Here is a 19,529-nt window from a genome sequence, read left to right on the forward strand (position 1 = left end):
TTAGATGAATCACCAAGCTCTAAAACTAAAGGACGGCCAGCTTTGTTCACTCTCCACCAATGTTAGGCAATGCGTTCGTGTGAGCACTTGGGTTATGAAATACAGAGACAGAAAGTTATGTGTGTAGAAACTTTTCATCAGGAAAAGGACCAAACAATACTCAGAAATAAAAGAGCCAGAGAAGGCAAAATAGCAAGTGCCACACTACGGCTTCTCAGCACACAGAAATTCAAAATCACAGTCCTGAGACAGACCAAAAGAACTGCAGTGGGAAGTCCGTTCACATAGACCCTGACCAAATGGGGCACAGCTATGTGAGTTTAGGCCAGTTCTCTACATTTTCTGTCACTAATTCTGCAGAATTGAAAGATAAGAGCACCCTTCCTATCTAGCATTTGAAGAAAAGACTGACTAAGTTGTTTTGATGACCCAACATATTCAATATCAATATTCAGTGTAAAGCACCACAAAATATTATTTATATATGATATTATACATTTGATAATTATTAGTATCAGATATAATTATAAATGTGTTTACATCCATGTATATTTGTGCAGTGAAATAAATGAAAGCAAATTATCCGCACTCATGTTCCTAGAACCAATATCATTTTTAACATTAAAATACATTTTATCATATTCCAAAGAAAATTGTAACATAAGTTTCATAGTTCATATGGAAGAATAAACTGGTAAAGAAAACTAGCATGTATATGCTAATTATATTTATAAATATAAATGTATATATAAATACAAATATTATATATTTGGTAGCAGGGATTGACCCTAAGGGTGTGTCACCACGAAGCCACATCTCTAGCCCCCCTCCCTTCTTTTTGAGCCAGGGTCTTGCTAAGTTGCTGAGGTTGGCTTTGAATTTGCAATTCTTTGCTAATATTTTTTAAAAGAATAATGAAAATGTATTATAAAACTAGAGGTAGGGAAATGTATTGTAAAGGCAAACAAGCCAGGTTAATAGTGCCCAGTTAGGTCCAATAGTGTGGGCTCCAACGCCCCCACAGATCAACTAGAGGGAAAAAGACCCCAGGCCCGCACCACCAGGAAACAAGGAACAGCAACGTCAGCAACGTAACTGTGGGTGGAAAACAAGCAGGCTGCCCGCAGGGAGCCTGGAGGGTCTGGGGGCACCCTGGAGCGAGAGGGGAACAAAGGGCCCCAGATGAACCTGGTCACCTTCAGGGCAGGGAGTCCGAGTGAGTGAGACAATACTGAGAAAGAGCCCTTCCTTCCTAGTGGACCAGAGCCAGGCCATCTAGGAGGGACTTGAAGGACTCCAGGAGCCGGCCAGCTCGTAAGGAACAGAAAAGACGGGCCCTCAGGAATCTGAGTGGTGAAGGCAACAAGGAACAAAAAAAATGTCTGTTGCTCTATGTTTTGTTGCTATTTGTATTCCCTACTCTAGTTTTATAAGACATTTTCACTATTCTTTTAAAAATATTAGTGAAAAATTGCAAATTCAAAGCCAGCCTTGGCAACTTAGCGAGACCCTGTCTCAAAAATTCAAAACAAAACGGGCTATAGAGGCAGCTCCGTGGTGACAGACCCTTGGGGTCCATCCCTGGTACCATATATACATTTGTATATTGGCAGGTGGGCAAAGCTGGAAGAGAAACCATGAAGTAGGATGTAACAAGCCTCCTGTCTCCTCCCAGAAGAGCAGCCGGCAGAAGACGGAGCTCTCCTAACCCAGAGCAGGGTCCCCTCTCCTCACTTGTCATAAACACAGAGCCGCACATGTCAGCGGGCACGGTGGCTGTTTCAGGGTGTGTCTTCATCCTCTAGTTTCAGTCTCTCCAAATATGTGTCATCCTTGTATAATGAAAACCTCCAAAGTCCTTTCACCTGGCTTGGTCAATGCACACGTGCACATTACCAGGACCTGTGGTCAGACCACTGGGCAGCAGCCCGCCACAGCTCCTGGCCCCTGGGCTGCAAGCTCAGTACCCCTTGGCCAAGCCTGCTCCATTCTGCTGAGAGCAGGACAAGCCGTAACCAGGAGTGGGCACGGCCCATTTACCAAGCCGCATGCCCCTGACCAGCCCTGAATGCACACCCTGCACTGGGCAGTGGCCAGAGGGGAGACCGAAAGCATCCCATCTGAAAACCCCCACCCCAAGGACCACTGATGAGGAAACGAAAACCTGAACCCAGCAACGCAGCACGACAGCCTACTATATCCCTTTCAGCCAGACCCTTGTCTGTATCTAACCATCTATATCCCAACAGGCTTTCAGGATCAAGGAAAACTACACTGGACCAAAACACAAAAACTCAGAACAGAACTAGACAATAAACTAGAAGAAATGAAGGGAAATCTGACTGAACTCAGGAAAGACGTGGATGGAGGAGTTTCCCCAACCACAGGCACAGCAGGTGACGAGGTGAGCATAGTGGAACAGCTCATGCTTGCCACCCCATGGTGCACACATAAAGCATCACGTGGTACAGGATAGAGAGGGCCAATTTTTAGTTGTGAATTAAATAAATTAAATAAACAGACGGGGGAAGTGGCACTTTTTATCAAAGGGAAATGTGGGATGCAATAAATGGCATTGAAATTAATAACTACACATTGTAAATCAAACAGAGTTCTCGCTCCTCTTCAGTCGTATATTAAATAATTTCCAGGGGATTATTGCTCTAAATATTAATAAATTAATCAATATGTGGAAAATTGTAAAGATCACAGTAAGTGAATATTTTTATAATTTTACCATGGGTTATATCATTTCAACTACAAATCTGAAGGGGGAAAAAATGAATATACTTACCTATAAAAAGATTCCCTATAGAGCTGGGGTTGTGGCTCAGAGGTAGAATGCTCACCTAGCACATGCCCTGGGTTCAATCCTCAGCACCACATAAAATAAATAAAAATAAAGATGTTGTGTTCAACAACAACTGAAAAATAAATATTAAAAAAAAGATTTCCTATAAACCTGTGAACAGAATTAAAAGATGAATTTCACACTAGAAATATATGTATAAAACATATAAATGCTATTCAAATGTACTGTATTCAATCACATATGTATACACATACTTTCATTTAAAAATAGGCAAAAATAAAAATAATTTGCAAAAGAAAATAAAAATATATGATAAATTTAACCCCATTAATCACTAATTAAGTGAAAATTAATTAACATGAACAGATACGATTTTCACATTCAAAATCAACAGTTTCCTATGTAAATGTAGAGTTTGCAACAGACATATAACCTATTTTGTTGCAACATATATTTCATCTCCTACTAGTAATAGTATAACTGGGTATAAAACTTATATTATTAATTAGGCAATATTTATCACAAACATTAAAATACTTAAATTGTTTTGAAATGGAGATATGGTTTTGGTCCTATCTAAAATGCTTTAGACCAAAAAAATTTGAATCTCAGGGTTTTTCAAATTTTGGAATATTTGCATATACATAATGGGATAACTTGGCCAGGGAGCCAGGTCTGACTATGAAATTCATTCCTGTTTCATTTGCACCGTATACACAGAAACTGAAGGTAATTTTATATCATATTTTTAATAATTCTGTGCATGAAATAGTTTTGTGATGATGCACTCCCCACCTGTAATATTATGTCAACACTCAGAAGGGGTTTCAGCTTTTAGAGTGGTTGGATTTCAGATTTTCAGGTTAGAGATGCACAACCTAAAAGATAACATATCTTTAGACCTAGTTACTCACAAAACTAACATCCAACCATGGACGAGCATTATATAAAACTTTTTTTATACTTTCATTTAAGTTTTAATATGGTTTAATGAAAAATGATGCCAAATATTTGTATTTCAAATGAAATATCAGGCTCAGAGATAGGTTGAATAACTTGTTGAGCTGGGTATGGTGGCGCACGCCTACAATCCCAGTGTCTCAGGAGGCTGAGGCAGGAGGATCACGAGTTCAAAGCCAGTCTCAGCAATGGTGAGACACTAAGCAATTCAGTGAGGCCCCTTTTGTAAATAAAATACAAAAAAGGTCTGGGGATGTGGCTCAGTGGTCGAGTGCTCCTGAGTTCAATACCCAGTAGCCCACCCCCCAACACACACACACACACACACACACACAAATTTGTTGACAGCACGTGCCCAGTAAGTCAGAAAAGAACTCAAAGCTACACACTTGACTTATTAAACTCTATAGTAGTGACTATTCCCTCTCTCATTAGAAGTATCTATTAAATTGAATTAATATAAAGTAAATAGAACTACATCCTATATGTACTAAATGCATCTTTTACCAAGTCTTCTATTAGTTTGTTCAGTTATATTTGTTTCACCTATATTCACAATTCCAGGGCTGCCAGACACAGTCCCATAGACTATAAGTTAAACAGCAGAAATGTATTTTCTTACAGTTATGGCAACTAGGAGTCCCAGGTGGAGGTGGCAACAGGATTGATTTATTTTGAGGCCTCTCTCCTTGGCTTGGGGACACCCAATGTGACTTCATACGGTTCCTTTCTGTGTGTCTGTGTCTAATCTCTTCTTATGTGGACATTAGACAGACTGGATCTGAGCCCAGCCTAATGACCTCATCTAACCTAACCACCTTTTTAAAGATCCTATTTCCAAATGCAGTTGCAATCTGAGGTCCTGGTGAAACGGTTGGCGGAGTCTGTGTAAACTGCAGGCCTCTGCAGCCAAGAAGGCCTGTTTTAGTGTAAGCAGCCAATCGCAGCAGGAAATGCTGCCCGCATTAGCTCATACGGTCACAGCGAGCAGAGCCTGATTCTGCTCCACTCTGCTGAGTGCTGTGATCCGCTCTCAGTGTTGCCATTCTAAATGGGGGACATGCCCCAGTGTTACGACAGACCCCAGAAGCTCACTGCCAACTTCCTTCCAGGTTCTTGTCTCACAGATCAGAATAAAATTCAAGGGACAACAGAAGGCAAGAGTGAAAGGAGTAAGATTAATTTAAGTGGGAAGAATATAAACAGAACTCTCCCAGGGGCAAGAGGGTACCCCAATAGGGGATGTTCTCGGGTGTGGCAGTCTAGGGGTTTATATAGCACTTGGTCAACACTACTGGTTCAAGTTCATGTTAATCAGGGTTTGCAAAGGCACCGACACTGTTGGCTAGTCCTGCCATCCCATTACCTCTGCACCCCTCCGATTTGCCTGTCATTGCTCACAAAGCAAGAGGTTGAGGTCACTGGATAGTGAATGCTCAGATTCCTGGGCTTTGGCTCTGTGTGGATGGGTGTCCCCTCAGACTGCAGCCTGGCCACCACAGTGCACTAGGTCAGTGTCCTGGGTCGCCCTGGCCCTGGCTTACCTGTGCTGGCATCGCAGTCTCCTTGAGGTTGCAGTCCAAGATCCAGCCCCTATAACTCCCAGCCCCCTAAACCATAATTCTGGTACAAGAGCTTGGCTTCACTGGGAGTTAGGACTTGAAGGTACGAATGGGGTAGAGGAGAATACAACCCAGCCTATACATCCTATATAAGTGTAATTCTCTAATTAGTTTAATAAACCATAGTTGAATGCCTACATAGCCTAGTGATATGCCAGTCCGTAGAGATGGATGAACTGGTTCCCGATTTGAAACGTCTATGTCTACTGGGAAAGACAGAAGGTGGCCAAAGAGTGAGGGTGGCAAGCAGTACCACTGTGTAATCAGAGTGTAGCCAGGCTTCTGTGAGCAGTCAAAACCATCTAGCTCAGCCCAGGGGCAAATCATGGAAGATATTCAGAGAAAGGCACTGAGATGCATCCTTAAACATGAGGTTCAGTAGTACCAACTGGTTGAAAATGTCTAAATGGTAGCTAGCTACAAGAGAGTGCTGGAGACGTAGGCAAGGGCTGTGTGTGCTCTCATTTTAAAGTGTTTGAACCCTTTTCCAAAGACTTAGGGGGCCCCTGAAAGATTGTTAAGCAGGGATTTTATAGTATATGCATTTTAGAAATATAACCAAGAAGATAAACTATATCAAAATAACCAAGAAGATGAATTTTTGGGTTGAGAGCATGTGGATTCTAGAGCAGAAAGTGCTCTAAGGACTGGGTGCCCATGGGCCAGGACTGGGCCCGTCGTGCTGACACAGCATCCTCTGTGTTCGCTGCTGACTCACATTCATGGAAACCACCCTTACAAATATGTGGATCATGTGCAGATGCACTAAAAATACCTGTTTTCACATATAATTAACATATTGTCCAAAAAAAGGCAGAAATTTAATTTTTTTTTTTCATGGAACAATAGGCCAGAACAAACAGAGGCCTTTATGTAACCAAACCTAAAATGCTACTCCTTATGGCTCACCCTACCCCTGCCTTTTTTAATGAATTAATTATTATGTACAACAGATTCAAGACTGCATGCTGATACTGTCAGTGCAAGTAAAGAAATCTAACAATACATTTGAATCACCAAATGCTGCTGAGAGCCTTAGCGGAGTCAATGACGCATGGCATTTTTGGTTGAGAGGTAACGCCAGCAAGCCATTGAGATGATAATGGTTATGTTAAGATGTCTATTCAATTGGAGATTAGACCCCTGCTGTCCGCCTTAGCCTGCTACTTTGGAGAGTTCCCATTGGTTGGGGAAGTGCAGGAGGAGGGATTTCCGGAGGAGGGATTTTCCGGTTGGTGTGGTGTGTCCTGAGAGAAGGCCACATGCATGGTGTTAGCGGGAGTTCGGAAATAAAGTTTGTTCCTGCTTCAGTGACTCGTGATTTGTGCCCAGCCAGACTGCGGCAAAATGCAATCAGAATTTGTGGTTTCAAGCCAAACCAGAAATGGCAGTGACTTTTTTCGAAGTTTAACAATATTAACCACCTAACCTTAAATTACATATGTGTATTTTTAAATAAAAATCTTGACACAGTTGGAACAATCTTTCTCAACCCCTTAGATTTGTTTTTAATCAATATTCATAATAAACATGTATTACATTCTGCAACAACAAAACTTTAAGGTAGTCAATGGAAAAGAAGAAAAATTAACTTCTCTGCTTTGCAAACTATGTTGGAAAATAGTGGCAACCGTGATGGCATTTGTTGAGAAATGCTATAAATATATTTTCTACAATGTACTTTCAATTATTTTCTGTTATACTGTCATAAATATTTAAAATGTATTTTGCTACTTGTGACAATAATTAGTATTTATATTTATATTGGCATTCCTTAAGTTTGCTTAATCTAATAAATCAAGAAATTATGTGACCACCCCAAACTCTATTTCAACCCATAACCACATGTGACACACAATTAGAAAAGGCTAGATTTTCTTTTCTTCCTATTCCTTTATCCTCAGACATTTTAAATGTCAACTGTCAGCTCTCTGATACTGCACTGAATCACTTGTTTATCAAGCCATGCTAAGTTTATTGACCCCATGGCACTAAGCGAGAATGCTAAGCAATATCTCAGAAAGCAAATACAGTCAGGAGCAGATTTTCCCAGGATTTTTGGCTCTGGCCCACATGGTTTAATAAAGATCTTTCAATGTTTTCTGCTAAGTGAGCTATTTGCGCTGTTGAGCATTTTACTGTGGGTGAATGGGCTGTTTACCAGATGAGTAAAGTATCTGTCAGATAAACAGGCTCCTAGGAGTTTTTGGTGGTTTTTTTTTTTTGTTGTTGTTGTTGTTGTTTTTGAAACACACAGTAAATACTCAAATTGCTTTCATCTTTCTCTTCATGAGCAAAACTTTCTTGGGACACAGATTCTATTCAACCCAGGAGGCCTCGGTGTTCATTAGTACTCTGAACATGTCTCAGGATGGTTTGGAGGCAGGGGGTGGGTGGTGGCAAGCCTCTCCTGAGTTGTGAGAAGCAGCTGGGACCAAGATACAGACCAAGATTGCAGGTGCCCCCTCTCGGACCAATTCTATTTGTCACACTGACACCTCATGCCCCAAACATGCCAATAGACACCAGAGTGCCCAGAACATCATGTTATCTGAACATGCCACAATGACAGGATTTCCTAATTACCTGAAATGCCAGTGTCTCCCCTATTTTCAGTAGTAAAAACCTACTCACCTCTCAAATCCTCCATCTCATCCCTACCACCCAGACTTTTGTACCATGATGTATCTTTACATAGATATCACTGGATCTCATTATTAATAAATGTCTGTACTTCTCCCTGTCTTAACCCTGAAAGAAAAAAATCTGTTCTTCATTAATTTCCCTAGCATGCAATAGTAAATGCTCAATGGGTGTTTGCTAGAATGAATAAAGTCCACAGACAATGAATGGGTAGATAATTGGATAGGCTTATGTGGAACTTGTAGAAACAATTTGTCTTTCCTTCTAAGAGAAGGAATATCAGATGATATGGTTTCCAGAACTTTATGGTTGGTTGGTTTCATAACTTTCTTTCATTCATCACATATTTAATAAACACATCAGCCAAGTACTATGCTGGGCACTGGGTTTGAGAGGTGGACAGGGTCTGTTTACATCCAACACATTGGAGAAACACTTCCGACACTGTTGCCCCGTGTAACCAGCTCAACTATCCCCACCATCACAGCCACCAGCACCACCAACAACACTGTCTGCATAATCTCAGCCGTAGCTACCACCATCTGCACTACCCCACGACACCTGCCACTTGTTGGCATCAAGAGCATCGACCAAAGATTTCATGACAACACCCTTAGGTGTCTACATTTTGAGCTTCTGCATTTTGAAGCAGCAGTAGTAGATGTTGATGTTGGTCCTAGAATCAGATTTAAAGGGTTTAAAGGACAATCCAGAGCTTCAGAGCTCTCTATTTCATGGAAACAGAGCGGACCAAAAGCTTCCAGAGTCTCTAATCACAAGTATAGACAGAAGAGAGGAGGAAATGACTTGAGAATCTGAATGAATGAAATTTAGACTCCTGAGAAAATTCATGGGATTCTTCTTACTATAAAATTCTATTTTCAGACTCCACATGAGATCATGAAGCCATTAGTAAGAAACCCAGAATAGAACTCCTTTCTAGTTCATAAACAAACATATCTTTCATTCCACCGAATTGTGGGACTAAAAGTAAAAAAAATCAATAAGATCTCTGATTTTAATAATGAAGTAGTGTAGTGTCCTCACCAAAGTCAAGAAGACAGCTCCATTTCCAGAACTAAATTCAGAAAGGTGGTCCGCTGCCCACTAAAGATCGGAATCCCTTCACTCTGCCGCTTCCAAATCCCTTGTTTACTGGGAATGCTTTTAGTCAACAGGAATTATTCTACTCTCTTCTGTTTAATTTTTTCTATTACTTTTCTCACCACTCTTGTTTCTACTGTTGAAAGGTTCCCAAAGTCAGAATTTCCCATTGTTCTAATTGCTGACTGTAATTCAACCTTCTTTCTCTGTGTTAGTGATTAAAAAACAAACAAACACACACACACCTAAGATCAATTGATGGTCAAAAGGAAGTGTCTATTTAGAATAACAATTTGCCATTCTACTAAAAGCATTGTACACTATCATCTATTTCTAGAACCTTCCCATATGGAGAACTCTGGAGACTTCCATATATTCCCACACCAGGCTTTTGAACAGGAAAAATGAACAAAAATAGACAGATGATCAAGGGTAGATCAATGCTTGTCAGGCTGGTTTAGGCCCAACATGCCATATCCTGTTGTGGCAAATTTAGCCTATTAGCTTTTCTATCTCTGCTATAACTAGCTATCGCTGACCCAGTGATTTAAACAACACAACATCACCACCTTGCACTGCTGCAGTTAAGAAGTATGAAATGGTGTCACCTGGGTACAGTCAGGGTGGCACCAGGGCCACTGCTGTCTAGAGAAGAGTTGGTTTCCTAAAGTCTGCCCACATTCCGTGACCAACGGGGCTCTTCCTCCATCAACAGTGGGTCCATTTCTCACATGACCCTGAGGCGGGAGGGTAAGGGCAGGCAGGACATGGGCCTCGGGGAAGGGAAGGAGGGAACGAGACTTTGCCGTCCTGGAAGGAGACATCAGGCCTGCATCCTGTCACTGCCCCTGATGGCTTCAACCGCCACAGCTCTTGCTTACTACCCCACCCCTATAAGAGCCAACCAAGACCCTCCTCCAGAGGACTTCCTCTTCTGCCAACACCCCTCACCCATCCTTATGTTAACAAAGGCTTAAAAACTAGCCCCCACACCATTTGTTGAAGAAGACTACATAGAAAGTTGATGCACCCCTTTTGAATCCTAGGTTCCTTCCGCAAGACCTGTATGGACAGACGGAGCCCATGTAAACAACACACAGCAGGGCAACCCTCTCTTGGGACCCCCTCCCCTTTGGAAGCTCTGCTTTCTTTCTGTTACTCAAACAAATCCTGAGACTTTGCTTTGCTCTCACCCTCTGTCTGTGAATGTCTTTCTTAGAATATGCAAGAGAAAAAAGAATCCACCTGACAGTCACACTCTGTTACAATATTCCTCTGACTTTCCCTTCTACCTTCATTTTTCACATTTAAGGATCCTTATGATCACATAGGTCCTACCTGGACAGTCCAAAATAATCCCCACTTTAAGGTAAACTTCTCAGAAACTTTAGTTTCATCTGCTACCTCAATCCCCCATTTCCCTATAACATAAGGCATTATTTCCAGGGATCACAACATACATCTTCAGAAAGCCAATATTCTGCCTACCTCGATTTATCCTCTGGCCCCTAAGACTCATAAGCAAAATATATTCAAATTACTGCAAGGCTGCCAGTCTCAACCCACTACACAATTAATATAATTACTTTATAGTTCTATAAAGTTAGTAAATACCCTCCTGATTTTAATCGACCTTGAGGTTAAAGTGGCTCCATCTCTTTCTAGCAACCAAAAATAAGACTTTTATGGAAGGTTGAGAAGGGAGAATGGAAAAGGACAAATCCTTTGGTTTTTTGTATTTAGGCTCTTCCAATCATCCCCAGCTCTCCCTCATAATATTGAAAAGTTTTGGTAGTTGTTTTCTGCTAAGTTCAGTATTACACAGCACCCAGGTGCACCCTGGCCACCACCATTTCTAAAACGAACCAGAACACATGTTTTCAAACTTACAGGGGCCAGACCAGTTAGAGCCCAGCATCTCCAAACCATCCCCTTAATAAACACTTCCAAACTCAAAGAAGATGCAGGAAACCATAGCTCAGACGATGTTGAGCTGGTTACGAGTCCAGCTAATGTGTTAATTCTAAATGAGGTTTGGTGCTTGAAGAGTATATGGGTTATTCACCCTTCCCTCTCCTCTTCTAAATCTCCTTCTCTCATGCAGTCATCATGCTGCACTATGGCAACCAGGAAGAAGGAAAGAGGGGAGAGAGGAGAGAGGTAAGGGGCCAGGGACAAGATGTAGTCTCCAAGGCCACACCCCAGGGACCACTTTCTCCAGCAGTACCTCATGTCTACAGTTACCATTCAGTAATCGATTATCTGTGGACCATTCTCAAGTCCACAGATAATCAACTCCATCACTCTGTGCCCAAGGGGAGGCAAACATCATTGCTGAAAGGTGTGACAGAGGAAAGCCACTCAGGACATGACAGTAAGGAAGCAGAGAGAGCTGTGCTCACCAGGAACAAAATATGTACCCCAAGGACATGCCCCCAGTGACCGCCTCCTTCAGCCACACCCCACCCACCTACATTACCACTCAGTTAGCTATTAATCCCTATCCCTGGATTAAGGACCAATAGGTAAAGGCTCTCATAGCTCAATCATTTCACCTCTAAACTTTCCTGCCTCATCTCCCACATGAGCCTTTGGGGGTTACCTCATATGTAAACCAGAACACAAAGGAATCCTCTCTCAACTCTATGTTTTTGCACTTTCCTGGCTGCATAGGAATTTTCATATTATCTCTTTAGTGTCCTTTCAATGCCATTGGGTCAGTATGATGTCCCTTCTTTTATTTCTGATGTTGGTAATCTATGTGTTTTACCTTGGTTAGCCTGGCTAAAAGATCACAAATTTTATTTGATCTTTTCAAAGAACCAGTTTTTGGCTTTTGTTGATTTTTCTATCGTTCATCTGTTTTAATTGCATTTATGTATACTCATATTTATTACTTCTTCTGCTTCCGCTTGAATTAAGCTTAAGTTGCTCTCATTTCTCTAGTTTCCTAGAATGAAAACTTAGTTCATTGATTTTAGATCTTTCTTCTTTTCTAATGTAGGCATTTTAATACTATAAACTTCTTTGTAAGCGCCATTTGCAGTGTATCCCACAATATTTTCACATTTTTTTCCTAAGATCACTTTTTTTACTTGTTTAGAGATATATTAATTGATTTCCAAATATTTATGGCCCAGAATTTGCTCTATCCTAGTCATTTATGCTGCCATTTACATGATTGATACCCTTACTTATTTTTGCATGCTGGGTCTCTCATATCCTCAAAAGGAGTTTTGAAGTTGCCAACTATAAGAGTGGACTTGTCTATTTGTCCTTGAACTGCACTCAGTTCTGCTTCATGTATTTTGACACTGTTGTTAGATGCATACATTTTAAGTCAAGTTCTAACTTCTTGTAGAACTGATGCCTTGTGGTCATTATGTCATGCACCTCTTTATCCCTGATAATGATTCTCATTCCAAATTCTGCTTAGTCTAAATTGTATAGACATTCTCGCCTTTTAATTTATGTTGGCATAGTAAATATTTACTTTTAACAGTCTGAATTCTAATTTTAAAAATTGGTTTCTTATAAACAGCATATTGTGGGGCTAGTTACTATTGTTTGTAACCCACTCTGTTGTCATCTCTGTCTTTTAATCAGCATTTTTGCAATGTTCACATTTAAAGAGTTAATACCATTGGATTAATAGCTACCATGTGTAACCCTTTCCTATTTATGCATTTATTTTTGTTTTCCAAGATGAATTTTCAACTTGGACATATTAATTTTTAATCCTACAATTCTATTTTTAAACAGAAAAAGTTTTCTATATTCTATATTTTATATAGTTTATTCTATTTTTATGTACTTTATCGTTTTCTCCTGAAATTTCTTCCATCTGCTCATCACTTTTTATGTTCGCCTATATAATTGTTGTTCATAGCATATCTTGTCATTCCTTCCTCTGTGTTTCAAGGGACTGCATTTTATTATGGGGCACATGTTTATCTTCTGGGTGTGTCTAACTAACTTCCTTATATTCTGAGCTTTGTAGGTAACGGGAGCTCCAGATTACACTTTCTTATTTGAAAAGGTATTCTGTCAGGAGGAAAAATTACCTGTATATATTTACAGCAAGTTTTGTTATTTTGCTTTTCTGAAGTATGTATTTTAGTTTTTCCTTAGTTCTTAGGCATAGTACCAAGTGTATGTAGAAAATTTTGAAGACAGTGTCCTCATGCCCTTACATTGTGCATGTGTGCATACACACACACACACACACACACACACGGATGTAACAAGACAACACATATATATGTATAATATACATATGTAGACATATAAACAGATATACAAATAAATGTATATATGCAAAACAAGGATATTTCCACAAAGAACTCATAATAGAAGAATAATTAACTAAAGATCATACTGCATATTACTTTTTCTATCAGTTTCACACTAACATCAATAGAAGAAGTCATAATTGTCATATATGTATTTCTTATTTAGCCAGACACTTAGGGTTCCATTTACAGATGAGAAAGACTAAGGCTTTTGAAGCTAAACATGACAGAGGAATTTAGTATCTTTCCATAAGGAAATGTAAGAATACAACAGCACGAATTTTATGACACTGATAGTTTTCCAAATACATTGCAAACAATCCGTATTAAAACATGAAATATTTATTTTATGAAAGTAATCAATTAACAAACAAGAAAAATACACAATCAATCTCACTATACAGGTATGTGTGTGTGTGTGTGTGTGTATCAATGAATTATATTTGCTAATCTCCAAGTTTGGGTTCTGAAATTCAGTAGAAGCAATCTTTTTTAAATGTTAGAAAACCTCTCTTTGAAATAATACAATTCAGTAAGTACTGTTGTTTTAAACATTAATATCTCCTAATACTATGAGGGTTCCTGTATCTTTTATGTGATCTTTTGGCTTTCTTCCTAAAATGTATCAGTGAGTATGGCTGAAAAATTAATTAGTGAGTAAAAACTCATCTGCCTTATGATTTTGGTATACTAATCAGTAAATAGATCTGCAGCCTTGCCTGTGAACAGATGGATTACTCAAACAGCAACTTGGTCTATTTCTAAATTAGAAATAATGGGATCGTATTTTTAATGACAAGTTTCTTCAAAGCAATGAATCAGATTGAAATCCGTTCGTTTTGCTCCGAGGGAAGAAAACAGCATGCACCGTGCTGCTCCCGGCTCTCTGCTCTAGACACTGTTCCGTCTTCAGAACTGATCTGAGAAAATGTGTGACGGGCTTGAAAAAGCAGGCAGGACATCAAAGAGGACATCGATGAAACACGGCGGCAGCAAGGCTGAGAGCCTTGGAGGCTTGCATATTTATTTAATATTTCATCTGTTACCAACTAAAGACAATGTCTTAAATCTAAGAAGAAATAATTTTAAGCAAAGCTTAAAAAGATCCTGACAGAATACCCACAAAAAAAAAATGCAGCCCGAACTTCCAGTTGTTATCAAACGTGTAGCTCCTCAGTATGTTCTTTAAAATTACCTCGGTGATTTAATAAATATTTTACTTTCCAGATAACACAGTTCAATGTTGTAAGAAAACTGTCTTCTCAAAGGAAAGTGCAAATCAGAAGAGGAGCCTGAAACCTTAGATCTCTGATTTCAAAGTCAGTTTTTTGTTTAATTCAGTCCAGTTTTATGTTATCATAAATGATGCTTTTTTTTTCTAGAGGAAATGCTAATACGTGAGAAAATTTGTCTTAGAGCAATAAAGATCAAAGACAATAAATGAGTCAAGGGTAATGTCTCAGTCCATGCCTGCTGCTGTAACAAAATGCCTGAGTCTTGAGTAATTTGTGAACCACAAAACCTTCTTTCTCAGAGTTCTGGAGAAATTCAACATCAAAGCACCAGAAGGTCCCGTGCTTGGTGAACACTCTCTGTCTACTTCCCAGTGAAGTCTTGAGGCCTGTCCACAGGGGTGGAAGCCACAGCACTGTGTCCTCTTGTGCTGAACTGACGCCCTCCAGCCCTTCTGTCCGTCAGGACACTAATCTCGCCTTCCGTGGTCCCCACCTAGGAGTCAGAATACCCTCTCCTCCAGGGTTCCGTTTCAGCCTGTGAATTCTCAGGGACATAGAGTGTCGGCCCTGAGCAGGGAGAGGACTCTGCGCCCTAAATGCTGCACAGGGTTACGGAGGCAGGAAGCAGAACTCCGGACATGGTCAGAGGAGGTCACAGCAACAGCTACCACTATAAATGGTCACCAGAGGCTAAACTGCTAAGAAGGCGGCTGGGGTCTGATTAAGAGGTTATTATTCTCCGGGCACAGTGGCGCACACCGGTATTCCCAGCAGCTCAGGAGGCTGAGGCAGGAGGATCACGAGTTCAAAGCCAGACTCAGCAATGGTAAGGCGCTCAGCAACTCAGTGAGACCCTGTCTCTAAATAAAATACAAAATAGAGCTGAGATGTGGCTCAGTGGTTGGGTGCCCCTGAGTTCAACTGCCAGTATCAAAAAAAAAAAAAAAAAAAAAAAAGAGGTCATTATTCCCCGAGAGCCTTCCCCTGCCTTGGCAAATGGAGTAGGAGGAATTCCTTATTTTATTTATTTATATTTATTTATTTATTTACTTACTTACTTATTGCTACTGGAGGTCAAATACAGGGTCACTTTTCCATGGAGCCATATTCCCATCTCTTTTTATTTTGAGACAGGATCTTACTAAGTTGCTTCCAACATTGCTAAGTGGCTGAGGGTAGCTTTGAACTTGTGATCTTCCTACCTTAGCCTCATGAGTCGCTGGGATTACAGGCATGGGCCACTATGCCTAGCTAGCAGGAAAAATTCTATTGACCCACCCCCATGATTCTGATATAGTCCCTGCCCTTTGGGTGCATGGAATCCATGAACAGGATGAGGTACCATTCCCCTGCTTACTACCTTATGCAGCAGAAAGGAGATGACCCAAGTGGGCCAAACACATCACACATGTTGCTACAAAGCAGAGTCACTGCAGCCAGTAGCAAAAGTGGAGTTCAGAGAGAATCAAAGCATGAGGAGAATTTGATATACCACAGCTGGCAACGAAGACAGCAGGCTCAGAAGCCACAGGACCACCTGGGCAGCAAACCAAGTGCATTAGGAAGCAGACTCTTCCCTAGAGCCTTGAGAAAAAAGCCCCACCTGGCCAGCACCCTAATTCTGGCCTTACAAGACCCGAAGCAGAGAGTCCAGTACTCACCACAGACCTGTAAACAAGTTCACAGTCATTTGTTATATGCAATAAAAAACCATTGTGTTAGCCAGGCGTGGTGGCACACACCTGTGATCCCAGTGGCTCATGAGGCTGAGGCAGGAGGATTGCAAGTTCAAAGCCAGCTTCAGCAATAGCAAGGACCAAAACAACTCAGTGAGACCCTGCCTCTACATAAACTATATATATATATATATATATATATATATATTTATATATAAAGAGGGCTGGGGATGTGGCTCAGTGGCTAAGCTCCCCTGAGTTCAATCCGCAGTACCAAAGAAAGAAAGAAAATAAAACTATTATGTTTTATATTTATGTATATAACATATAACATATTTGCTTATATGTTGTTAATATGTATAATAGTATGTTATTATCTATATAATATTTATTATGCATAGCATGTTATGTATAGTACGTATATCATACACATAGCATACTTGTAATATATATCTCTATAGAAGACTTTAACATACTTATAAAGGGAAAGGGAACTTGTGCTCTAATGCTTAATAGGATCAATGTCACTAGGTCTTTGAAACACACTTAAAGACTGTTGAGGATTAACCCATATTTAAAGTCATCCTGCAAAATGAAAGACAGAAATATTACCAAATAAACTAATGAAAGAAGTGGAGGGAATAAAGACAATAAGAAAGAACAGAAGGAAATCCAAAAATAACTAATATCAATACAATTATACAGGTAAGAGAATACAACGCAGTCAGGAAATAGACACAAGGCACAATAAAAAAAATTGTAAAAATTATTGTTCATAGAAACAAAAAAAATGGAAGCTGAAACAAAAGACCTTCCCAGAAAGTTTGGAAAATAAAATCAAAGATCCTCTTAGAAAGAACAACAACTAGAGAATATGAGTACATCCATAGAGAAGATGGAATATCTGTCCATCAGAAATTCCAATAACACTAACAAACAACTTCCCAGACCCAAACACGGATTTCAGATGAGGACATCCTGTCAGGAGCCCAACACAATGAACTGAAGAGAATTCACTCTCTGGTGCTTTGTGCCCAACCCACCTACACTTTTGTGCAGGTGTTTTTCTTTTTTCTTTTTTTTCCTTCAAAAGTCCACCAACCTTGACTTTCCTTCCTTACAAGCACATTTTATTTTCTGTGTTTGAGTAAAGTGCCTCTCACTGATATTCTCTGAAGCTACCACCTTTATTGGAACAGAACTTCTGGTTTAAACAAAACATGGATCATTTCCTCAGAGTCACAGCATATTCCACGTGCTTGCTCTCACTGCCTAGTGGCCTTGATCTAGTCTTCTTATCTAGTATTTCTGTGTTTGCAAGTCAAAATGCTTTGGTCCCTAGTCACCTGTAAAAGATCTTCATTGTGCAAGTCAACTCTATATATCTAATGTCTCAAGAGGTTTTCCACTTCTCAAATTCATTAATAATTGACTTCATAGAGCTACTCACCAAAAAATATCAAGAAGAGTAATTCTGGTGGTTGCAGAGGGTGCTACAGTTTAGATATGAGGTGTCTCCCAAAAGCTCACATGGGAGACAATCAAAGAAATTTCAGAGGTGAGTTTATTGGATTATAAGAGCCTTAATCTAAGTGATGCATTAATCCACTTGAATGGATTAACTGGCGGGGTGGGGGGACTGCAGGCAGGTAAGGTGTGGCTGGAGGAGGTGGGTCCCTAGAGGTGTGCCTCTCTGGCTTATATTTTTTCCCCTTTCTACATGTATTGCCTCTCTCTATGCTGCCTGGTGGCCATGTCCTGAGCCACTTTCTTCCACCACACTCTTCCGCCATGATGTTCTGCCTCACCTTGGACCCCCAAAATGGAGTCAGCCATCTGTGGACTGAAACCTCTGAAATTGTGAGCCCCAAGTAAACTTTTCCTCTTCTAATTGTTCTTGTCAGGCCTTTTGGTCACAGCAGTGAAAAGACTCATACAAAGGATGAATCTCCTGTCCCTTACCCAGTGCAGGCGGAGCACAGTGCCCAGCCTCACGTCCAGCGGCACACGGGTCCAGGGAATGAGGAATATTCTGTGCACACCCACAGGCAGCCAGAGTTTGGTCAAGGGTGTGTCAGGTGAGGACAGGACTTGCTGCTTGGAGGGGGATATGCTGCTCGCCAAAGCAGAGCCCTGAGCAGTGCACCGGCTCTGCCACTGGGCTTGCAGGAGTCCGCCCAGCAGACCGCAGCTTCCTCCCCTGGGAGACAAGGAACGCAGCGTGAGCCACGCCCGGTGCAGGTTTTGTGTTCCTTCCTGCCTGTCACACTCCAGAAAACGAGGTACTCCTGTGCAGGAGCAGACACAATGTCGTGTAAGCCCTGGGCCTCTTTCAACAGCACACTGGAAGCTCAAGGGCACAGCTTCTCAGAACAGTATGTTCAAAACACTGGTTCACAAACGACAAAGAGGGAATAAGGACAAAAACAGAGAAAAGAGAGCCTTCAGACCCGAAGGTTCTGAGATGCAGATTCCTGTTCCCTGGAATTTTGATGACTCTTTTCATCACTGGCCCCTCGAGAAGGGCAAATGCCACATTTCTATGGAAATGGGAGAACACACCTGCTTGTGGCAGAAGCTGATTACACTGCGCCCCTCTCTTCTCTTCCTCTCTCCCCCACCTCCCTCTCCTCCTCCTTTGTCTCTGTCTCTGTCTCTGTCTCTCTCTCTCTCTCTCTCTCTCTCTCTCTCTCTCTCCCTGTCCAGGCATATACTTAGGTATGTATGTATGAACATTTACATAATGTGTGCTGTGCAAAGTCAGGGGTGCCATCTGAGGATGGATCCTGAGCTGATTTCATGCTGGGAAACCAGCACAGACAGTGTTACACCAACTAGGACACCCGCAACATCTCCAAGCAACAAACATAAGCTTGCAGCTTAGAGGACCACCATGGAACATGCTGTCCAGGTGGACCAAAATGTCATCTCTCTCTCTCTCTCTCTCTCTCTCTCTCTCTCTCTCACACACACACACACACACACACACACACACACACACACTCCTTTCTTCCTCCATTCATACCATCAGGTCCCATTATTTGGTCTGAGGTCTGACAATCGACAACAGAGTGGAGAAACATGAACATATCAGGCTTCAGACGTGGTTCTGGGCTAAATCAATGCAAAGGTGGACCAGCCAAAGACCACAATGAGATGGAGGTCTAGATATGAAGACTGAACAT

The sequence above is a fragment of the Marmota flaviventris genome, chromosome 6, assembly GCF_047511675.1.
Source record: "Marmota flaviventris isolate mMarFla1 chromosome 6, mMarFla1.hap1, whole genome shotgun sequence".
Lineage (NCBI taxonomy): Eukaryota > Metazoa > Chordata > Mammalia > Rodentia > Sciuridae > Marmota > Marmota flaviventris.